This window comes from Cygnus olor, chromosome 8, assembly GCF_009769625.2.
Source record: "Cygnus olor isolate bCygOlo1 chromosome 8, bCygOlo1.pri.v2, whole genome shotgun sequence".
In the NCBI taxonomy this organism is placed as follows: Eukaryota; Metazoa; Chordata; class Aves; order Anseriformes; family Anatidae; genus Cygnus; species Cygnus olor.
The window spans coordinates 10,591,211-10,614,866 of NC_049176.1; the positions used below are offsets into that span (position 1 = coordinate 10,591,211).

At 51.8% G+C, this 23,656-nt stretch overlaps 1 long non-coding RNA gene across 3 annotated transcripts in view; it reads right to left on the reverse strand.

Annotated features, from left to right (window-relative positions):
• LOC121073893 overlaps positions 1 to 23,656 on the reverse strand; it is a 75,280-nt gene that overhangs the window by 37,329 nt on the left and 14,295 nt on the right. For all 3 annotated transcript variants that reach the window (XR_005821998.1, XR_005821999.1, XR_005822000.1), the window contains exons 3-6: positions 17,443 to 17,612; positions 11,023 to 11,119; positions 7,398 to 7,494; positions 6,293 to 6,437 (exon numbers count right to left, since the gene is read on the reverse strand). This is a non-coding gene — a long non-coding RNA (uncharacterized LOC121073893). The remainder of the gene's footprint in view (positions 1 to 6,292; positions 6,438 to 7,397; positions 7,495 to 11,022; positions 11,120 to 17,442; positions 17,613 to 23,656) is intronic.

Sequence of the window (23,656 nt, forward strand, 5' to 3'; positions counted from 1 at the left end):
TTTAGGTGACGCATTTTCAGAACTTCTCCCAAGTTTTTGCAAATGAAGAAGGAAAAAGTTCAGCTCAGGCTGACGTGCCAGTGCCCTCAACACTCACTGAGGGGAGCCGGGAGAGGCTCGCTCCTCTTGGTCCCCCAGACCCCACATGCGCACAGGGGACCCCACAAAATCTCCCTGAATGTAACCGGGTTGGGTCTTGGTGAGCACACCACGGTGTTGCCTTCCTCCCCCCGTGACAGTCGCCTTTCTTTTCGGTGCCAGTGGTTCCCTTTGTGTTTACGATAACAGAGGGATGCTTTATTGCATTTCGCCCGGCCCGCTGCCATGGCAACCGGCAGTTGCTGCGCGCTGTAAAAATAACCCTCCTTCTTTGATAGATTTCACTTGAGTGAAAATAACCCTTAAAAATAGGTTGAAATTTCCATACTAACTCTTCCAGGAGGTTCAAGGGAGGCGAGGATGAATTGCAGGACTGGCCGCGCGGTGCCACCCCGGCATCCTCCGGCCTAGGCACCGAGCTCGTGGAGGAGCCCACGAGGATGGTTTTGGGAGCCACTGCCAGGCCACCCGTCCCTCCAGGCATGGTGTTGCCGGTGGTCCAGGGTAGAAGCCGTGCCCATCACCATCGATGAAGCCCACGGTGCAGTTTCTGCACAGCCAAGCCACGGTTGGGCCCAGTGGATGAGGTGGGCCTCCAGGGCCTCCATCTTCTCAGCTCCCACGCACCACAATCTCAAGAGAAAGGCTTTGGCCTACTCCAAGGCTCGGCGATCCCAGACTAGAAGCTGGTGCTCTCCATCCGTGCATAAGCATTTTGCAGTTGGCCATCAGCAGGAAGCTTCAGCATGGATTTGGGATGGCTAAATCAGAGCATGTCAACTGCCAGCACTGGTTCTCTCCCCAAAAAGACGATCCTCTAGTGCCTGAAAGAGCTGCAACACTCTTGGGAGGCCCCATGTCCAGACTCTGAGGGGCACCAATGCAGGAAGACTCACGGGGACGATCCATTCTCATGCTGGGAGAGGTTCAAGTCTCCTTCTTTGATTCAGACCATCCCTACTGGTCCCATTTCCAGCCAGTGTAGAGCTAACCGGAGCTGCTCTGCAGCACTGAGGTGTTGCTCTCATGCCTGCTCCTGACTCATCCTCAACCACGAAGGTCTTTTCTTTTTTCTTTTTTGGCTCCTTCCTTTCCTTTTTGTTCTCCCAGCCCCTCAACTGTTCTTCCTCCAAATAAAAGCCGATTCACATTTTAGAGGTGGCCCCTGATTCCTCCCATGAGTTTAGGTGAGTCGAACCATAAGAAGTAGAGTAATGAGATTATGATTAAAAGCACACCTTGATAGTGGGGCATCCATCAAGCTGTCATAGAAATCGTATCTCGGAGGCTGCTCTCATCAATCTGACCTTTCAATTATTACCCAGAGTTCATGACTCTAAGTGTATATAATTCCTACCTCAAATCTGAAATACACGCCTTTGTTTTTTTGGCTTGCCTTGTGCACGGCCGTGCAAGGCTTCCTCCACCAGAGCATTAGCGATGTTTCGCAATGCAAATTAACTTAAAAGAGCTCTCTCACCCAAGAGATTGGGAATGAGATCAAGACACCACTGGGGCACCAGCAGAAGGCTGTTTGAAGGCTTTATTAATGTCTGTTTGGCTTTTCCTCCACTTTTTTCAATGTGAATGACTGCTGAAGCCAACTCCAGTGGTGCTCACACCTGCACCCTTCTTTGGTTTGTGTCCCCAGGGAGGGGAAGGTTGCTCTGGCCATGCCACAGCATGACCCTGACTTAGGGAAGGTCCCTCCAACGCAACCAGGAAAGGCTTACAGGCACCTGTGCAGATGAGATTTTCTGCCCAACCACCACTGATAAAACTCCTCCCAGCCAACACTGGATTTTAGGAGTGGGATAAAGCCTAACTCAGCATCATTTGCCATTTTCCTTGGCATCACTAGGAGGATTCTCCCACATTTCCTTAGGCCCAGAGCACCATTCACCTCCAGCCAGCTCCGTGCATCCCACTCCACCTCCTGTCCAGCTCTGGGGCTCTTCAGGCTGAGATAAAACAGGATTTGCCTGGTGCCAGCCTGGCACCTTGCTGCTTCCCCCTGATTTTCCATAACTTTTTACCAAGCCATGAAATCCTGTCTGAATCTTATTTGTACCCTAATAGATGTAAGACATCAGGCTGTGTTCACAGGGGGTTCCCAGTGCCTGGAAATGGGGCATCCTCTCACTCCCTGCCTTCTCCTCTAACAGCAGCAGAAGAAAGAGCTGGCTCTTTCTAACACAGCTGTTAGGAAGTTGTTCCTAGACAGAATAAAACAAATGAGGCCATTCGCTTTATACTTTTCCTCCAACGGAACCAGGTAATTTTACAAAAATAAACTTCCCTGCTACCTAGTGAGTTTTCACAAACAAGAAGACACAGCAGATACTTTGCAGGAGAAAAAGAAATCCCTAGCTGGAAAAGAAAAGACAGAGGGAATAGAAATGAGTCTATTTGGGATCTTTGACAAATACAGTCCTGAAGATGATCTTGTTGTTATTTGTATTGTTGCAGGGTCTGACAGCCTCTGATCACAGCTTTGTTCTATGATTAAGTACCAAATGAAGTTCTTTCGCAAAAATCTCTATCTTTTTTAGAGTTCTCTCTTTCAGATAACTGAAATTGTGGGAATTTCCGTAACAAAAAGCCTCAAAAACAACAGCAGTGACTTTTAGGGTGTCCCTCAGTTCTGCAGCAAAGGTGTTCAGGTGAGGTCAGGTAAGGCCAGTAGAGATTTTGTGAGTCAGACACCCTCAGAAGAAAGAACAGCTTTCAGAAGCGACCCCAAGGCTGACAGGACATAAGGACATTTATCTGCCAACACCTGTTAATCCGTGCAGCCCTTCACAGTAAATCTGCAGGTGGACTGGAGCTCTGTTCCTACACCGAAGGGCAAACTTCCCTCCATCGCAACCCTGCTCAGCTGACTTGTTTCTAAGCCACCATCAGCACCAGCAAACAAGACCCCCTCTCCGTGGAGAAAACACTTAGCAGTATTTCAGGCACAATTCTGCTTTGAAAGCCTTCCTTAACCAAAGAGTAAGCAGTAATGCATCCCCAGCACCCAGCTCAGCGGGGGTGAGGACAGTCATCTTCAGCTTCCAGGCAAGACCAGGACAAGAACGTATCAGCCACACAAGCATCACAGTCTTTTTTTTTTTTTTTTTAGTACAACCTATTTCACCAGTCTCACACCATCCACGTCAGAGCTCTGAGCATTGCCTTACCAATGCCAGTATGAATGTAACGATAGCATGGACTTCCCAAAAGCCACCTAAGAAATTTCTTTTGGGTGAGGGACAGGATGCTTCCACACTGTGCTGCTCAGGGCACGCCTTGAGAGACCGAGCCCAGCAGTGCTGGTCCAGCTCCCTGAGCCTTGCAAGCTTCAGACCCACCTGGGACTGGCTTCACCTTGCTCATGGAAGTCTCCTACAGGTTCCCCTGCATCCAAAGGACAGGTCGTGTGGCCACACACCACCAGGGGCCTCTCTCCTGTCTGACAGCCACATAAAAGAAGCAGTCTGGACGCTTCTAAAGCTGCACTGCAGCCACACATTGTTCCCTCGCAGCCCAGTCTCCGGCCACAAGGTTCACAAAGGTCCCAAGGCACCAGCTGGAGCACCTCTGCCACTCAGTGCAGATGAAACCCCAAAAGCTCCCCTTCCTTTCTCCCATTCTCCCTCTGCCTTCTCCCCCAGACCAAATCTTGGCTCTCAGGAATCGAGTCTGTGCTGTGCTGAGAAAGCCCTTTCCTTCTCATCTCCAAACAATCACAAAAGGAAGAGGCTGATTAGAGTTCTCACCGCTGGCTGCTACACGAGATGAGCTGATGGGCTTGTGCACGCACCTGAGCAGGGGAAGAGAGGCTGCGAGCCGTGCTGTTAGCAAGAGGGAAGTTCTCTTTCCCAGGAACAAAGGGACTGGGGCTCTCGCATTTCACCTCTGTGCAACCAAAACGATGCCTAATGCCTCCCCTGAAGGTGGTAACCACAGCTGAGCTATGCTGCAGGCCCACGCAGGAAGGCGCTAATCCTGTGCTAATTTATTTTATCAAATTAATAAGAAGAGCATCCATGGAACACCAGAGACTTCCTCTTCTCGGGCTCCCAGCAGAAAGCTGCATGATCCCTTTGTAAAGAGGGTGGGGGGTTGTTGTTTTCCTTCTTTTTTGCCAAGAACATAAAATTAATAAAACAGGATTAAGGGAGATATGGTTTTAACTGATTCCTTAATCCCAGAGAATAATTAATGAGAGCAATGCACCACTTGGCTCGACTCGTCCCACATTTGAATAATAAATAGCATCCACAAACAAAAAGAAGGAAAAGGGAGCAAGAAGAAGGTTGAGCTGGAAATTCTTACTACAAAAATACTTTGCCGTTATGTACGTGTGCATCTCTTTCTTGCCTTGTGTCCAGAAAATACAGGACAGAAGAAAGCACAGACCAGTTCTGGCCACATACAGATGCGTTTAACCAAGCCAAGACGTACAGGAACCTCTCCATGTTAAAGAAACAAAATCCCACTAAAAGTAGAGATAGATTGCCCGTGTTAGGCCCTTATTACTAGTATCAGCCCACACTTGCTCGAGTTCTGTGATCCCAAAGCAAGGGGGTGTCCCCAGCCAGAGTCACTTCCTCTTAATATGCCAATCTGCATAAGTAGACAACCTGAAGTCCTACAGCACTCATCCTCGTGTTCCCTACCACACCACATGTTGGAGACACCTCTGGTCTGCTACAGAAGTTCAGCAAAGGTGCTGCAGATGGGATTCAGGCCACCATCTAACATTTTTTTAAGCACACGTCCATCCAACAGTCCTTCTACTCAAGGGAGAAAAGGTATCGGGGGTTCTGCAGCTTAGTCACCTATTTTGTGGTGGGGACAACCATATTTTGGAAGTCTAGGAGCCCTCTTAGACTGAATACCTCTTTTCAGTTCCATTGTGACCCCACCACACTTGTCCTAGAGACGGAACATGCCTTCCTGGGGCTTACTCCAGGAGCTCCCACTGATCCCTGTGTCTCACAAGGATCTCCCAGCTCCTGGCCACCTGTAGACCAAGCAGAAGTCCCTACCCTGAGGAGTTCTTTGTCTCAGCAGGAAGGAGAAAGGTTACTGCCAGAGAAAGAGCTAAAAACCCAGCTCCTTAAACACTGTTTCTTAAGTTTCTTGAATCAAAGGGGAACCAAAGATGTTCTTCAAGGATCCTGAGTCATCTGTCATTTTTTAACTGCAGATCTACCGATACCAGTGGCAGACCTATATCCGTCTTTCATACATCACCTTGGACTATCCAAGCCCAAGGCAGCCCACATTTGGGCACCAAAATGCCCTAGATCCTAAAGAGCACCTTAGCAGCTGACCAGGCAGGTCGCAGACGTGAGGAGGAATGGCTGGATAAGCACGGCCTCGTCCCTGCCTGCAGCCCTCGTTGAGGCAGGGCTCTGCTTTGAACTCCTTCCTGATGAAATGATTAATGAATGCCACGCAGACCTCTTCCCTTCCTTCCTCTGCTTTCACCTGCCACACAGAGCAATACCAAACGAGGTGATCATGACAAACACAGCTCTAATTCTTTATTAATATTAATCAGAGGCAACCTTTCCATTGACACCAGAACCCGAGCGCGTGTCGGCAGGGAGGGGATAACACTGCAGCAGTGACATTTCTTGGGTAGGCGATTTTATTTTATCTTGTGCCTTCCCTTCCCCCCTTTAATATGGGTTAGCGCTGCCTTGTACAAACAGAGGAAGGAAGGAGCTGATTAAATAGCAGAGTTGGAGCATAATGAAAGAAAAAGCCCACTGCAAACATGTGCTGATTGTTTTAAACGGGAGGCACCGGGAGGTGGATTTCAGGTGGTGCCACAGTGGCTCCTCTCATAATCCCGGCTAAGGTGGTATTAGGGCTTTTGAGCTCAGAGAGAATTTCACCTGGTCCCCGCTGGTGGGGAGAGAGGCTTAGGCACAACAGCAAAGCTCACACCGGCTCCCTCTCCTCGGCCCCACCTGGGGCTAACGCCGCAGTGGGGCTGGGAAGTGCACAGCCATGCAATCCCCCTTACCCAAAAGGGGTCCCCAAACCTCGCCCTGCTGCACGCCCAGGGCAGCGCTGGGATGTCATCAGCCAGGGTGCAGGCTGCTTGCAGGCACAGCACTCATGGTTTGCAAGCCCAAGCAAGGTTGCAAAAGGATTGCAAAGCTGGAAGTGCTATCAGTGTATGAACCCATACCTGCACTCGCACAAGCGCTGCCTATCCGAGATCACAGCTGTGCCCACGCGCTGCTGCTCTGCTTCTCCTCACACCAGTACGCTCGTGCATTCACTTTCCTTTACAATAAATGCAAGGAGAGGCCTTCAGAGAGAGGACTGCCAGCCTGAAAACAGAGAGAAAACCTGACGACGGGTCGCTTCCACGAGAATCCGACTGCCCACACGGTTTGGCTTGGGAGATGAAGAGGGAGACGAGGCTCTTGCAGGCTCCCAGCCAGACACCCTCTGGTCACCTGCAAGATCTCCACCTCTACATAGCAGTATGAAGTGGGCTCATAGGAGCCCTCTCAGCACGTGCACTTAGCAAGGGAGCACAAGCTTTGCAGAGCAAGGAGAGAGCTGTTGGAGTGAGAAGTCACCTGATCCGTAAGGACAGGAGACGACCACAGCCCCAGGCACCTTAAAAACCTGCACCCACACACGTCAGCGTGTTCCCCCCACCTCCAACACCCCCCAGCACTCCCTCCCACCACTGCCACGCTGCCCATCTCCTCTCAGGTAGCATCTTTAAGTTCCCTTTGCTGGCTGTTTGCAGATTTTCTGGGTTTCTTCTGTCTAATTACAACAGGATTGCAAGGAGATTTGTAAGGAGAGAAGCCCCTGGCTCTCAGCTGAATGCAACTTCTCTCTGTCTCTTAAAACAAATAGATTTTCATTGAAATCAACATATCTTTCTGAATTGAATAGGTTTTCATGGGGACAATAAATTTCTTCAAAACAATGCATTTTTATTACAACATATTTTTGTTCAAACCAATACTTTTTGACAACCAGATATTAATGACCAGGCCAAAGCCATAAATTTGCCTCAAACTATGTGTTTTCTCATGGAAGGAAATAATTTTTCTCATACAAATACATTTTTATTTGAATCAATCCTCTTTTTTTTTCCCACCCCCCCAAAATCAGATGTGTTTCTGGAAGGGAAGCAGCACCTAGGAAAGCCCTTTCATTTCGAGAGGAATCCAGTACTCGCGAGGAGCGTCCCCCTCCCAGCCTCCCAAGCCCAAAAGCTGCACTTGAAGCTTAAATGCAAACTCCTTTTTTTGCCATTGCTTACATACCTAAACTGCCAGCCAGCTTCTGGTAGGTCCTACAGAAACTCCTCGTCCTGGGTTCTGCTCCTCTTGCTTGCTGTTTGCTGTCTGTTCCACTGAGAAACTGCAAATAACAGAGCCCAGTTAAATAAATAAATCTCCCTTCACTTCTCTCAGACCTCCTCAGAGCCTGCTCGACGGCCCCAAGCCCCCAGCCCTTGCACCCCAGGGACACCAGTCCTGCCCGAACCAATCTCACCCAGAGGTGTAAGCTCCAGCAGCGTGGTCTGGAGAGGGGCAGGAAGGGGGATATGGGGCTGGCCACAGGGTTTAGTTTGCTGCAATAGCCAAAGCCTTGGCTGCTGCTTTTTCCACCGCTGGCTCAACACCGACCCACGAGCAAACCCCATCACCCCCAGACCCTATTTCCCCAGCTGACTCTACAACTCAGACACAGCCCCTGTTTCAGCAGCTGCCCTCATGAAGAAAACACGTTTTTGGTAGCAAGTAGCTGCACTCAACCCCTTCAAACCACATTTCCAGGCCTGGGCCTGGGTCAAAGCCCGGGGATCCAGGGGCTCGCTGAGCATCGAGGGCTGACAAGGGTTCATTTCCCGTGGCCCCCGTTGGCCACTCTTTGTTGAGCTTTCCCAGTCCATGTAAACATGCTAATTGCTTGGGCTCAGCACAGGGCTGGATGCCGCGCTGTTTGTTTTCCATTGAATAGGATTAGGGATTCTGACACCAATGATTAATCGCCGTGCTGCAGACGGCTGACGAGCCCGGGGAAGGCGTCCTCTCCGAGCAGAGAGCGCGCACAATCTCTGCCAAGCAGCTGCCGCTGACTTCTATCTAACCCTCTGCATCTTGCCCTTTTATCCTCCCCCTTCTCCCAAAATGCCTCGTGTTCACCAAGCCAGCCCCATACTCCCCTAGGGGCAAAGGGAGAGGGGGCCAGGGCAACCCCAGAAGTGATGAGCAGTGACATTTCCCTATGTCCCATGCTGCCGAGACCCTCCTGAAATGCTTCTTGGCCTTCAGCTTGACATCTGGAGAGCTTTACACAATTTTTGCAACTCCCACCGCCCTGGCATCACAGGGTTGTGCTGGGGGACCCAAGCTCGCCAGATGAGGCCAACACTCCCGTTCCCAGCTGCAATACTCGATGTGCAGCTGAGCCGCCCCATGCGCGCCAGCAGCGTCCTTCTGCAAGCACAGGGCACCTGTGAGGCCACCCGGTCCATGTGGGACCATGTCGAGGCATGGCACAAATGCAGTCGATTCGTAGGAGCCCTCCACCCATCCCAGGCCTTGCCCAGGTTTTTCTCAGGGTCTGGTCTTAAGGGGCCGGATCTGGAGCTCCCAGTCAGCAATTTGGGGCTGTTCCACTCCCAAACTGAAATGCAGCATCCCCTCTCCTTGCCATGCCAAGCCTCCTCTTGTGCACTTTTCCACTCACCTCCCGCAGACAGCCAGGGTTAAGGAGTTCCTACAGCATGGGTGCAGGGCACCCAGCACCAGGACTGCCCCTGGCCATCTCCAAAGTCCCCAGAAAAAGGACCTACGCTGACCGGAGCAGGGCAGAGAAGAGCAACGGGAGCTGAACACCTTCCCCATCACCGCCTCCATCCTCCCGCTCCCCCCACCGGTGGGGATGGCGAGGAAGAGGACGAGAGGAGGAAGGGCAGAGAACGCAGCCGGGCGGGAGGCAAAGCGTGCCCTCCAAAAGTTGCAACCCTTTGAGAGCTCCTCTTCTCCTGACCTTGCAGAAGGAGTGCTGGAGGCAAATCCACCCATCTCGGCTGGTGCCTCGCGCGACATACTGTCACTCAGACAAGCGACGTTCTTAATGGCTTTGTGGGAAAGGCCTGGCCTGCCTTTCCATCTGTACCTTCTGCCGGCTCCCCTCTCCAGCACTGCCTCCCCATACGACATTCCCTTGAATTATTTAGACTGGTAAATCTTCCTGCATCTCACATCTTTAGTCCATCTGTTAGCCGGGGCTTTGCCTTTATAGGAACTGTCCTTTATGCATGCCGGCATCTGTCAACAGTACACTTGCCTCTTTTATTCATGATCTTCCGTGGGAGATGGTACAAGCTGCAGAAATGCCTCATTTCTGGTATGCATTTCATTTTAATGGAAGATTACATGACTGGGGCCCATTTTATTACTTCTTGCCCTGCACATTCATCCATCACGAGCCCCATTTGCTGAGGCTGCACTGGGACGGCAGCCATCAGCCTGCTCGCCTCAGATTCCTCCCGTGCCGCTTTCTCCCCCCCTCCGGGCCGGGGAGGAAAACGCCTGGCGTTGGATGAGGGGAAGGTTAGCAAAGGGGAAACGATCTGCCGACAGGGCTCGGAGCTTCGCCAGCCGCTGGCAGAGCGGTGGCACGGCCACACGAGCTCCCAAAAGCCACACCAGCGGTCTCACCGTCCTCATCTTCACGCCGCCCTTCTCCCACCCGCACCCCCTGCACCGCTGGGTATTTGGGGTACGGCCACCCCAAGCACCAAACACAGACCTTGACGTCTTTCTGGAAAGACCCCACAGCCAAAATAACCGCTTGGCTTCCCCCTCCCCTCTTGCAGCCGCCCCCAGTTCCCCGCACGACCCATTCCCGCCCCGCACACACACGCAGCACCGGGAGCAGCATAAATAAGATCAATGCGAAGCAGCAGTGGTAATTAAACTGCCTGTGGTATTTGCAGCCTCTCTCTCTTGTAAGGAAGGTTGCATGCAATTAGTGAAAACATTTTGGACTGGGAACAGTGCCAGTTTACGTTGTCCTTTCTTTCAACTCCCACAGAAACTCGAGGACCCCTGATTATCCTCCAGACTGCAAAAAAAAATAAAACCCAAGTAAAACCACCCCCCTTCCGCACTGCTTTTCCCTGAATTCAGGAGACTCTGTACCAGGAGGCAGAGAGCAGGGTCAGAGGGGCCAGGGATGCAGGCAGCCTCTTCTGAGATATCCCTAAAACATGATGAGGGACAGGTTTCCATTTCAACCCAGAAAAAGTGTCTGTCCTTCTGTCTGGGATCAAAAAATCCCAGCCACGACACCTTTCCTCAGGGACAACTGCTTCACCATCCTGTTCACATGAGAAGGTCGCACTGTTTTCACCCCTGCCATGCTCCAAAAGCAGGCTGGCTCAACCGTTGTGTCTGATTAGGATTAAACAACGCTTCTAACTTGGTTAGGGAACTAGTCCAAAACCAAGTAATGTAACCCAGTCCTCAGCTGAGACTCCAAGTCAGCTCCAAGGCATGGAAAACCTGACAGAATAGTCACTTTTGGCTGGGGTGCCAGCTCTGGCTGGTGAAGGAAGAGGAGCAGCCTTTGGATGACAAGGAGTCCTATGCAAAAGTCGGTATTTTTGTGCAACTTGTAGCATATACTAAACAAAAACCAGCAAAATTTGCCACGAATCATGTGCTAACTACCACAGCTGAAATCGAGGGGGAGAGAAACCAGGCACACCTGGGGAAGAACTACTGAAGGCAGTTGTCCCCAGACTGAATGGGATGAGCTGAAAGAGGCCGAGCAGCTCCTGCAGACAGGGGACAAGCCCTCGCCAGGAGCTGCTCCCACACAAACGCGGAGCTTCGCAGCCGGTGCAGAAAGCCCCGAGCGCCAGCCACTCACCCAGCAGCCAGGAGGAAGCGGTACCAGGCACGTCCCATATGGCAGAAGAAATCAGCAAGAGTCTAGCACGTCTCTGGGCAAGGAGCTGTAGCAGAGACTAAGGGAAGGAGAGAAAATACGCTCAGCTACACTTCACAAGGTTGGTTAGCTCAACAGTCACTGTAATTCTACTTTGAGTATTGAGAATAACCTTAACTCTGTCCCCATTTCCCATCCAGTCTAGTAAATACTCGCCGTATCGTAACTAGTCCACCCTGATGGCATAACTCAGCAATTTCCTTTCAGGAATCAATGAGAACAAATGAAAATTTAATACATTCTCCAGACAACCCAACTCCCTTCTCTCCCCCATGGTAAATAAATAATGTGCTAGTCAAATGATGGATGGCGTGCTCCGGGATCGGTGGCCGACTGCTATTAGGGGCCGGGGAGGTCGGCGAAGGGGAGATGTGGTCTGCGCAGGATGAGGTGGGGCCGGCTGCTCACGAGGTGGCGGCCGTGGGTTGTTCGAGCACATAAAAAGCAGCCGGGAGGGAGAGGGAGGTGCGGGGAGGTTTCTGGGTGATGGAGGAAGGCGCACGGTGCGGCCTGGGCTGGCTCGGTGTGGGTTGCTGCACGGGGGGTTCTTCGGTTTCGCTGTCGCAGACGTGGCTGGACCCAAAGCCCAGTGCTGTCAATGGGGGAAAAGAAAAAGTGAAAGTCCTTTTGTCTTCGGTAGGTTTTGGATCAGGATGTTTTGCTGGGTGAGGCAGGTAGATGCGAGATATTGGCCTGCCTGGCAGGAAGCAGGTGGAGGAGGAGGTAAAGAACAGTCTGGGGGAATCTTCAGCCATACGTGAAAGGGACAATCGGTGCAGATGCACCGCGGGTCCAACAGAGTCAGCAGGGAAGGTGTGTGAAGAGGTGAGCCTAGAGTAAAGCGCTAGGGAGGTGGGACCCGACAGTAACTGGACAAGAGAGAGCCCTAAGCTGAAGTTTCTCACCCACTGCCCAGCCTGAGCGATCTTGCACGCCCTGTACTCTGGGCACACGTGCTTGTTAAGGACTTACATTTCACATCAACCCTGCAGAAGCCCAGGGAGGTCTGTCTTTTGCCTTCAGCCCGTGAGGCAGGTCCCTGTGTGCCCCAGGACACAGCCAGGTGGGGCCAAGGCAGGGCTCTCGAAGCCAGAGCTGGGACGCACCAGCACGACCCAGCTGGAGAAACAGCCATGACTTGGGCTGCAACTCACAAAGCACACAGGAGACGGGACGGAGAGCAGCTGCCGTGGGACATGCCCCCAGACCAGACCTCCCCATCTTCACTGGGACAAGCAATGGCACTCACTACTGCATCCATCCACGTCTTCAAACCCAGGCTTAGGGATCGGGTTAGGGAGTTCTGCCGGCCCCACTCCTCACTCCCAGGCAGCGAACTGATGCGGTGTCTGCACCTCCCAGGCACCACGTCCCAGCTGGTACGCGTGGTCCCCACCACGTCCCCTGCTCCCGCACCACGCGGCTCTGGCTTTCGCTCCTGCTGAACTTCAGGATGCACAAACAACAGTGCCTGCTCCGCCTCGTCCCACAGCTCTGCTTATCTGCTGAGCCGACTGTGTACCTCCTTATCTCTGGGGAGAGCCTCTGTGTAAATATTGCTGTAAATTCTTTGGCTTCCCTTCCAAGTAGCGCTGCTCTTTAATGCCTTCCTTGTAAGACCTGCTTGCCCTACCCCAAGCCATTAGCTCTAACAGGACGTTAATAAGGAGGGGGTTTGGTATCTCGCAGGGAGGCTGACCTCTTTCACTAGAAGCAAGGCACCCATTACGGAGCAATGATAAATCACAAGCCTTCCACTCCTTCCCCAGCAGGCACGTCTTTGCATGCATAAACACACGCGGGAGAGGCGCACACGCTCCCTGCATTAACTCTGGCAACACCCAAACACCCTGCCGAGCCAACAGGCACGTGGACCTGGGGCTGCGGGGACTCCCCAGCCAGTCCCCATCGGCTCCCCCCAGCCTCTGGGCATCCTCACAGCCTCACGAGGCACCTTTCAGCCTCCGGGTGCTGCTGTGCTCCCTCACAGCTGTGACCCAGCCTCCCCAGCGTGGCAGGGCGGGATGGAGAGATCGTCCCTTTGCTCCTGCAGGATGGGACAGCAGTTGTGGCCCCATCACCTGTACCAGCCATACCTGACCTGTCCCATGAGGTTTGGAGAGAGCGCAGACCCCACCCAAAGCTTTCCGAAACAGATGGCGCTGCTCCTCCATCATGTCCTGGAGCTATCGTGTTTAATGTTGAACATTGCACGAGCTGAACCAGAGAGGACGACACCAGCCCGGTGACCAAGCATAAACCCGCACAGGAGTGTGGCACACAGTGGGACCTCTGGATGTCACCAGTGCTTGGCTGCGGCCATCGCTGTCCCTGAGCACGCTGCTCCTCCTGAACCGCTCCCAGGCTCACAGTAAGGAGACTTACAAACACCAAGTCTCTGAAAAGTTTCCTGACATCCTTTAAACACACACATTTTTCCCCTGTGATAATCAGTCCTTAAAAACTTCTGCCATCCTGCTATGTTTTTTGACACAAAATCAAAAATACACTCGGAGACCTTGCTGGCTTGAGCCCTCAGATGCTCAGACTCGAGCAGCTGACAACCACACATTGTTTTCAGTGCTGCTATTTTTTAAGAGAGACAAAAAAAAAAAAAGAAAGCACCAAAAACCAAAAAAATTTGGCTCAAAATTGACATGTTCTGAGAAAAATTCTGAAAATAAAATCTTATTTGACAAGAGAATAGTTTCTGACAGCAAACTATTGACCAGGTCTAACAAGCGGGCTCGGACCAGCTGGATAAAGGAGCACGGGCTTCCTCCTCCATCCCGCAGCCTGGGAGCATTGAGTCAAGCCCGCGGCCGCCTGCATTAACACCCAATTTGCTTTCAGCCCTCCACGGCGGAGCTGGAGAGCACCGAGCCCCGTGCACATCCTCGCTGGGGTCGTGCTCCCGTGCAGCGGTGGAGCAGGGGCCGGCGGCGCGGCTTCCCGGCATGCCCTCCTCCTCCGCGCTCATAAACAGCCGCCTCCTCTCGCCGCCGTCGCTGCTCATCCTTTAATTACGTTAAGGGAAGGTTTCTGCTGAGGCCAGCATAAAGCTGGATGCCCGGCGGGGTGGGGAGAAGCGGGGGCTCCTCTCGGTGCTGCTGGCCCCAGCCTGGCGCTCTGCCTTGGTTTCCCTGGTGTGACCGCAGGGCTCTGCGCCCTCACGGGGAGCAGCCGCGCGCTGGTGCTATCATTTGCTTAAGTACCAACCCATGCCCACGGCGATTTTTTGCTTAATTTGAACAAATAAAAAATAAAAAAGCATCACAGTCGATTCAGAGCAACAAGTCCGAGCAGAGCAGATTTTGGGGGTTGAAAGCATGGATGCGAACTGCCGGAGATGGATGGAGAAAACACCTCCATTTCTTCACTGCTGCCACGGGCTCAAGCACAGCTTTTTCCCCTGCTGTATCCAACTCTGGCCGCTGCATTTAAAACTTTGTCTCTTCTCTGTGCACACCTCCTTGCTGCCAGCTTGAGGGCCCTCGCTCCCTGGGGCTGTCATTAGCCGGCTGTGATCAGAGAACGGGTGTGACCCTTCCACAGCAGCCTCTTGACTTCACTCGCACCCCGCGGGACGCACTTGGGAACAGAGCAAGGCGCCTGTTGAAAGATGACTTTTTTTTTTCCCCCTTACTGTAAAGCCTTCACTGTCATCAGAGCAAGGAGCCCTTCACATACGTGACACGAAGCCAGGAAATCGGGGCTCTCCTCCTCCAGACTCGCAGCTGCTTAGTGACCTTGGGCAAACGGCCCCGTTTCTCCGTGCCTTACTTCTCTGGGAGACTTTGGGGAAAAAGAAAAAAAAAACATAGGAAGAGAGTATTTCTCTGCTGGGTACCAGCTCCTTGAGGGCGAAATCTGGTTGTGACACTGCTAGGAAGCCATGTCACCAGCTCTTGGTGGCAGGGAGAGCTCTCTCATGTCCCTACAAGCCACGGGATGGGAACAGACAGGCTGAACATGAAAGTGGGGCTGGGCAAGGCTCACCAGCCCTGCACCGAGCATGCAAGTTGTTGAACCTCTCTGCAAACGGGGGGCTGAAAACAGGGAATGCGATGTGGGATGAGCTCCATTTAAGTCACTTTTAAAAGGATCACATGCATTCAAGGCAGGAAGAGGACAAGAACAGCCCCCCGCCTAGCTAAAACCAGAGCCACCACTTGGCTTTCATGTTTGGTTTCCACGCTGAGTGACCTCAACCATCACTGCCTGGGCCAACACAGTTTCTGCTTTGGGTCAAGCACGAGCAGATTTTTAAAGGAGGTGGGGAGAAGGCTGGGTTTGCCCCATGCACGGATAAACACCTTGAGCTGGGCACTACGCAATATAAATAACTACAGAGCCCTCGGAGGTGCAAATCCTCTCCACTCTTCTACATGATAGCACCTTTATAAAGGGATAGCTCATTTGGAAGATTATTCCCAGCCACAATGAGGGGAACGATAAGGATATTGGCTCTTCTAACCGCTGTTGGTAAATTGATGGGAGGTGAATTCCACTCAAGCCCATAAAATTAAGACCTATGGATCAATCTTTCTTCATCTGTTTTCCTGTGATTGCCTGGCAGGCAAAAATATGCACAAGTGATGATGAGGTGTATCCAATCTTCTGCTAGCGGGAGACAGGTTTCCATTCAAGGCCAAGGCTTTGAGATGCCCATAAAGGCAAGCCTCCAGCCTAGTGTGAAAGAGATCTTTTTACATCTCGTTACCCAGAGGTAAATCACTCCGTGCTAAATCATCAATTCTTCTCGTCCCCTCTGCTGAACTGGACAAGGTTGGCTGAGAGGACCCAGCAGGGAGGACCATGTGGGGAAGGAAGGGGAGGAGAAGCCAGCACTCAGACATTAGCTATACATAGCCATACCATGCTCTCTGCATCCATCGTGGTGACTAAGGGTGTTTTTGCAGCCCAAGACACACAGCAAAAGCCCCATAAAGTATTCACAAGGGTGCAGGAAGAGCAGCATCCACTGGGGCACTGTGGTGGCAAACAGTTAACATACATAGCTGTCGTGAATTCAGGGGGCCTTGTCACTTGTGTATGCATTCCGTTACCCAGCCAGAGCCTTAGTGGGTGAAAACCAGAAGATTTTAGCCCAGCCCCGTGAAAAAGTGGCCAAGGAGCACGGAAAGGCTGCTAGGATCAGCTGGGAAAGGAAGGGTGGTTGCAAACCTCACTGCTGAACGAGACAGTTTTAGTGGCCAGCAGAAGCACAAAAAGCAAAGGCTGCTGTGTATTCTTAGTGGTATGTATTTGTCCATCTGGACACATCTGGGAGCTGGTGGAGTTCACCACCAGCTGCACATCCCCAGAAGCAGCCAAAAGGAGGCAAGGTTTTGTGAAAAACAAGGGTGTTTATAACCAGGACCTTCTGGGAACCATTTGAGCTGGGAGTCGCAGAAAGCCCTTTGCAAGGGTTAACACACAGCCACTGGAAACCGAGCAGAGCTGCAACAATCTCGCTCCCCAGCAGGCAGAATTTGGGCTTTCTAACAAAAAGTTGCTGTTCTGGCCACGCCGACTCCATTCATCTTCCTGGCAAGAAGACAGGACCTGAGAAGATCCTGCAGTGTCACGAGCCAAACCCGCCCTGTGCTCCAGCTGCCAAGTCCTGGAGAATGACCCAGGTCCTAAGCCCCTTGAGGCAGGTTTTTGAACCTGGATGGGGCCACCGGGCTCAAATCAGTATTTCTGGGCCCGATTCTCCCACTTCGCACAAGTTGCTGAGCCCCTGAAAAGTTAGGCTTGCTCCGTGGCAGAGCTCAGATTTACAGAGCCTAGTTCGAACACTTCGGTCCCTGGAGCCTCGCCTAAACTGTCACTGAAGTGAGGGGGAAGGAGAAATGTACTGTCAGGAAACGTAATCTCTGAAAAGTGCAGAAATCCAACTGTGGGAGGATTTACAGGAGTTCAAAACTAAGGGACGCCAGGAAAGACAGCTAAATAAACACATAGATCATGCGTCTTGAAAGCTGATGTCAAGACCATAAAAAATCAACTCGATTATAGGAGCAGACAGGTGGCGATTGGTGCAACCCCTACGCATCGTGTCCTGGAGCCTTCGGCTGGCCCTGCCCACTGCAAAGAGCACCCAGCAGATGTTTTCCTGATTATAAATGCTGTATAATTTATAATCCACAGCCTCGCACTTAAAACAATCCCGGAGCTGTGTCGAGGGCAAATCCTTCCCGTCCATTAAGGCGACCAGTGCCCATCACTTACTGGTGACATGGAGAGCAGATATCACATCCCTTGGTGCATTAGGGGCTGGGTGCTCTCAGCAACAAGCACAAGACCTTACAGCTTTGGTATGATGCCATCACATACCTGCTTTTAAATCCTGCTCCAGGAACGTCCGCCATGCAATGGCAGCAGAGGTGTGCTGCTCACAGGGAGAAAAATTCCCCCCAGTGCTGTGCCAGGCTCTGCTAAGGGCAAGCGTAGGCTCTTTGTCCTTTTCTTCCTCTTCAGAAGTTAACTGAGTCTTGCCAAGGCGCCTGCAAGAAGTTAGCAAGTGTTAGGGCTCATGTCACTCTGAGTTTGGAGAGCAGCACCTCGAAAGGGAACACCCAGCGCTTCCACCCCCTGTAGAAGTATCATATATAGGGGCCCCCAAGGGAAAACGCTGAGCTGTAAAAGCATTCTGAAATAGTCTCATCTCAGCACAAAATATTGCTCTGCGCTTTGCTAGCGGAGGGAATTCAGCACCTTGAACGCCTGGCTGTGCAGACAATAAGCAGACTTTTGCTCCTGGCCAGCTGAAATTGCTCCAGGGCCAGCAACCCCAAGCAAGGGCTGACACTCCTCAGCAGCTCCCAGAGCCTGCCCTTTGCAAGGCCACCTGGGCCCTGCAGGCACCGTGCCCCCAGTGTCACTTTGCAGCCACCAAAGGCCATGCTCCCTGCTAGCACCCGCACGAGCATGCTTTGAAGGGCTGCATTTCCCCCGGAGCCAGAAGTCCCGATGGAGAGGGGACACCGCACAGGGCTGCTGGCTTCAAGGCTTGCGTGCGAGCAAGGTGGCTGTCTTGGGGTGACACCGCTTGGTCGCAGGCCACAAAGCATTGCTGGAGCTGAACTGCAAAGCTTGCCCTAGGCTAGAGGACTCCTCAACTCGGCTGCCTGCTAGCCCGCTGTTCCCTGTCCGTGTGTCCTGCCGTAGTGCATTCCCATGGGCTGAAAGCAAAGTGGTTGCAAGCAGCATATCCCAGCTCGGACCTTCACAAAGGAATCCCTGCTGAGGCTGTGACAGATGCAGAAAACACGCTATGGGCAAGGAAACCCCAGCTGCACACCAAGGGGCTCGGACTGAACCCCCCAGCCCGGCTGTCCTGTGCTACCCCCAGCCCGGGCAGCCTGGCACGAAGGTAGCCCAAGCCAGCAGTCTCTGACCCCCCTCTAGTGGCTATAAAACATAGCAAAGTTCACGAACCCACTACCAGAGCCTCCTTCTCCCAGCCAAGGCAGAGTCTGAGTGCTGGGACACCAGGTCCCGGGTCAGCCGTCCCCACACAAGGCACAACGGGGCCCTGAACTGGGAGAGGCAGAGCTTTTATTTAAAAAAAAAATGCATAAATAAAAAATAAAAGCACAGATCCTCCTCTAAACCCCCACTGAGCAGCAAGGGGAGCCACTGGAGGCAATCTTCCCATGCGGGGCAGGATTGACAGGAGCATCTCTGCAGGGCTGGGCTCCCAAATCCCAAAGGCATTCCTGCCGCAGCACACACATCCACATCCGTCCTCCCATCAGCCACGCACCCCTCCAGCATTCCTGAAGTTCACGTTCAGACGGTACTGTGAACATCGAGGTAGACACAAAATGGTTATAATAAGCATTGTAAAATATATTGATGGTTTTCAGCTTGGCTCACAAAAAAGTGGCTTATGCAATTACACTGTGGGCTTGTGCGTTCCAAATGCTTTGGAGCCTGTCAGCTGATTTTATCTCAATTTAGCAGAGACGGAGAACTTTAAGTTTTAGTTTCAGTGGGCTGTCAGCTAGACGACAGGCACTTTCTTAGTGTCCTCCCTCGAGCAAAGGCTGCAGCAGGAGCTCAGCCTCTTAGGAGACGCCAGAGACTCCCCGCGGTTTTCACAAGCCAGCCAGTAGCAGGAAAGGGAGAGCTTACGAGAGCTCCCAACCCTCACCCAACCTCAGGACAAACCTGTGGGAAACCTAGCTTTCCTGCCTGACCACTTGTCTCACTTGCGAACAATAAAACTATCACGTTTCATTTTTCTCTAGGAAGTTCAATTCTTCTAATCCCAAGTTCCCTGAAAACAGTTGAGTTTCCTTTGGCCAGCAACTGCAATCAAACGCTGTGAAAAGAAAAACTTGAGAATGCTCTTCACTAGAAATCAAAGCTGCTGGCTTTTTTTTTTTTTTTTAAATCCCCCACTCTCCAGAGAAAAGCAAGAAAATGAAGCGAGCATTTGTAGGCAAAAGTGACAAACATCTGCTGAAGTAAAGGACAACTCCATCCCATATGGAAGGAAAAAGTGTTGCACCAGCTACAGGCAGTTGGCACCAGCCAAACATCCGACCTTGAGAGATCAAGCCAGGTTTAGTATGCACAGTGCAGGCAAGGTTTTAATGTAAGAGCTTCAGCTATGTATAGGAACAGACCCATTCTCCTTCTTTAAAACGAAAAGGAGGAGAAAAGCCTGGGTGAAACAGGCACGTTTGGTTGCCAGCATGCCCTGGCTGTGCTGAGGAGAGCCCCCACGGAGGGATCTGGAGTAAGCACTCTGGGGTACAAGGTGGGAGACCACAGCCAGGGTCAGCTCTCAAACACCCTGAGCTTGTGTCTGGCTGGGGCTGACGAGATGAAATTAATCTTGCCTGGGCAGTCAAAGTTTGGATCTGCCTTTGCTAGCCTCTAATGAAAAATGCATAGTGGCAAGCATTGGAAAATCCCTGACACTCAGCACCAGAGGGTACATTTAAATAATTCTATGAATATAGATCAATAAAACTAATGTACTTACAGCCTCTCTGTGAAGTATTCAAACTAGAATAAAAGTCATCTTGTATTATAAAGCCTTGTATTAATTCTTAGCACCTATTGTTTTACATATTCAATTAATCTTAGTCAGCAGATAGCAACTCACACATGATATTAAAAGCACAGGGCATGAGAAGGCTTTTAAGAAGCTCCAGACATCTTCATAAAGCAGAGTGTGCTTGGAGGAAGGCGTCACTACAAGAGCCAGCTGCCTGCTTCAGGCTGGGGGACAAACACCAGGTGGGCTGGGGACACAAGAGGACATGTGTGGCCATGCCAGGACCTCTAGCTCCTTGTCCTTGGTCTTCAGGAGAGCGCAAATCTGAGGGATCTCAGCGCGTCAGGAACAGGAACCAGGGGAACAAACAGCTTCCCTGGAGAGGTGGAAATGAAATGACCACCAGAAGACCCAGCCACGTGCCTGCAATGCGCTTTCAGTACCAGACGAGTGGAGGAGATGCGAGATAATCTGTGAGGTTGGCCCGAGAGCCTTTCCAAGTCTTTGTCGGGCCGGGTTGCCAAAATCTCTCTATTGCCAGCGCCTCCCTCACGTTGCTGCAGGGAAAAGCTATTCATTGAACGGATAGTTTGGAGAGCTCCCCAGGGAATTTGGAACAGAAAGCTGTTGGACCTAATAAAGCATTACATTAACGGACTAGGCCATCAAACCAATTAGTCTAAAAGCTGTCAGCCCAGACCTGCCAGCCCCTGCGTTTTCCAATCCAGCTCCTACCTTGGGCCACCTTCAGCCATGGTGCGTGGACCTGAGACCCCTTCACACCACAGGATCGTCGATATTTGAGTGCCTGGGGAGGATGCGTACGTGGCACAGCCGGACACGTCCCTGCCATTTTCCCCGCTGCCACTGTGCAATTACTTAAATGGTGTTTGGTTCTCCCACTTCAGCAGAGGCTTTAACCTTTGGTGACGTGCCGGGACATCCATTAAGCTGCCAGTGGCCCTCAACGCAGGCGGCTTGCTCTGATGAATCTGGCACCACAGGGCCGCTGGGCAGCCATTTCCACGGGTGCTCCCGGTGTTTCACTTGGGACTTGCTCAGCACCTCACAAACCAGCTCTGGGTTCAGCATCAGAACAAGAGCACACCATGAGTCAGGAGCAAAATGCATTCAGTACCCGCAGAGAAGCCCTGCATAACCATCTCAAATGACAAAGGAACGCTTAAAATTTAAAAAAAAGGAAAAAAACAACCCAAAACGGAGCACACAATGCGATTTGGCGAACAGAGAGCCATTGATAGAGATCTATGTTAGCCTATTAATAACACGCAGCTAGGCTTGCATCTGGACTCACTCCGCTGGTATATTAATCATGTGCGTTTTATATAATAAGCCCTGTGTGCTGCCACGAGGTAGGACACCCCTGCTCCCAACGGCAGCTTTAACGACTCTGCGAGGCTAACAAAGCTCTGCTTTCTGAAAGGAGGCTGGAGTTGGGACCCTACCCAAGTGAGGTTCTCAGGAGGTAATAAAACACCAAGGAGATGCTATCTAGTGGATTTGGAGCATTTCATTCCCTTGAAAGTCAAGTCGACAGCTGATTTAAAGTTTCCAGCTAGGTCATACAAAAGTCAACGGCGGCTGCATCCAGCCAGGTTCAGAGTTTGAATATTTATGGTGTCAATCTGAAATCCAGATAACCACAAATAATCTAAACCCATTAACTCCCCCCTTCCAGAGGAGAAAGCTCTCTGGACGTTACTGCCCATATTGCCAGGGTTACCGCGGGATCGTGTGCAGAAAGTTGTGTGTCTTTTTTTTTTTTTCTTTTTTCTCTTTCTTTTTTTTTTTTTTTTTAATACAGGTTATTATGCACTGATGGCGATGTGTCAGGCAGTTCCCGCCAGATCAGCCTGCCTTCCAGGAAAGCTGGCGTGGGCACCACGTGATTGGAGCGGGTTGGAAGCACCGAGACAACTCTAGCGCTCGGGTCAAATCCAGTCCACCAGGGAATAGGCTGATAAATTGCAGCCATCACGACGCTGCAGTGCAGGAGTACAAGGTAATAACCATCGCGTGCTGGCCAGCAGAGCTGCCCACAGCCCAGCCGCAGGAGGAGGCACGCACGTCTCGGTGAGCGTGTCACCGAGGAAGTGCACTCACCTAGGGCAGGGAGGGATCTCGCTCCTTGCTCGCAGAGAAATTCGCCTGCCCTGGGGGTGTGCTCCCCTCCGCGGCCGATGGATGTGGGGCTGTGTGCCCCAGAGCTCAGCTTCAGCGTGGTCAGCGGGGCACAGCCTGCTTCGACCAACCTACGGTGTAACAGCACAGGTAGAGCAGATCCCAAAGGAGGCCTGGGGATGATGTGGGGTGGCAGAACATGACAGAGAAGAAAAAATAAACAATTGAAGTGCCAGAAATAGAGGTCCTGCAACTGCGTGGTCCGAGCCCGAGCAGGGCTGGCATCCCAGCAGAAAGACTTGCCGAACAGAGCTGCGTGCTCCAGCGGGATCAAGCTGAGACACACGTTATGTTACGGGAACACGCTGGCCCTCTGGGGAAGCTGTGCCTGAAGCATGGTATGGATCCTCCTGCTGACATCCAGCAGCATGCAAAATATCCCAGGGGGCTCGAAAAAGGGTTGCACAAACACAGACCTGCAGTTATACCCCGGACAGGAGCCAACCCAGGAGATCTTGGCACACCACCTCTCGCCTCTCTGCAAAAAACTCCTGGAGAAATTAATCTCTGAGCTTTCAGCAGCACTTTTTCATCTCCACTGGCAACCTGGATGGCCTATCCATGTCAGCCCCATCTTTACAGCTTCTCCGTGCTTGCAAGAAAGAGGGAAGAGGTGCTGCTGGTTAGCTGCAGAGCTCAGGAGACCCCTGTGGAGTAGGCAGGCATGTGCAGCCCAAGAACTGGAAGCAAACACCTGGAACATCATGCAGGGCATGCACAAGCAGCAGCAGCCCAGCTTTTGACATGGGACATGTAGTGACAGGAACAGCCCCACACAGATGTGTGCTGGAACAGATCTGCAACACATCTGCTGGCGCTTGCCAGCACCACGAGCAGCTCAAGGCACTTGCCAAGTGCCGGGACTCGCTGAGGCGAGGTTGTGGGTACCGCAAGCCAAAGGAATCAGCGGGGTGCTGGCAAGAAGGGCAGAGTAACTGGAGATGGAAACAGAGAGAACTGAAAGGGTTATTGCAGCAAATATCTTCCCATCCAGACATATCCCCCTAAAGCCCACAGTGAGTCTTCCGCTGGTGCTGGAGAAGAGTTAGTGCCCCTTGGTGAGTTTTAGGAGGATTAGTACAAGAATTAGAGTTAAAAATAGGTTTGTAACTGTCTTCATGGACATACAGGAAGATGCCTAAATATAACATTAATTTCCGTATGTCATCAGAATGGCTGTTTAACAAAGTCAGGGACTGAAACAACACAAAATGTGGTTTTCCCACTAACCCAACGTGGACGACCATCAGCCCCACACCACATAACCAAAGCAGCTCCTGGGGAAGTCAGCAAAGTTGCTGAGGGCTGGAAGCATTTTGCTTTTCCACCCATGTT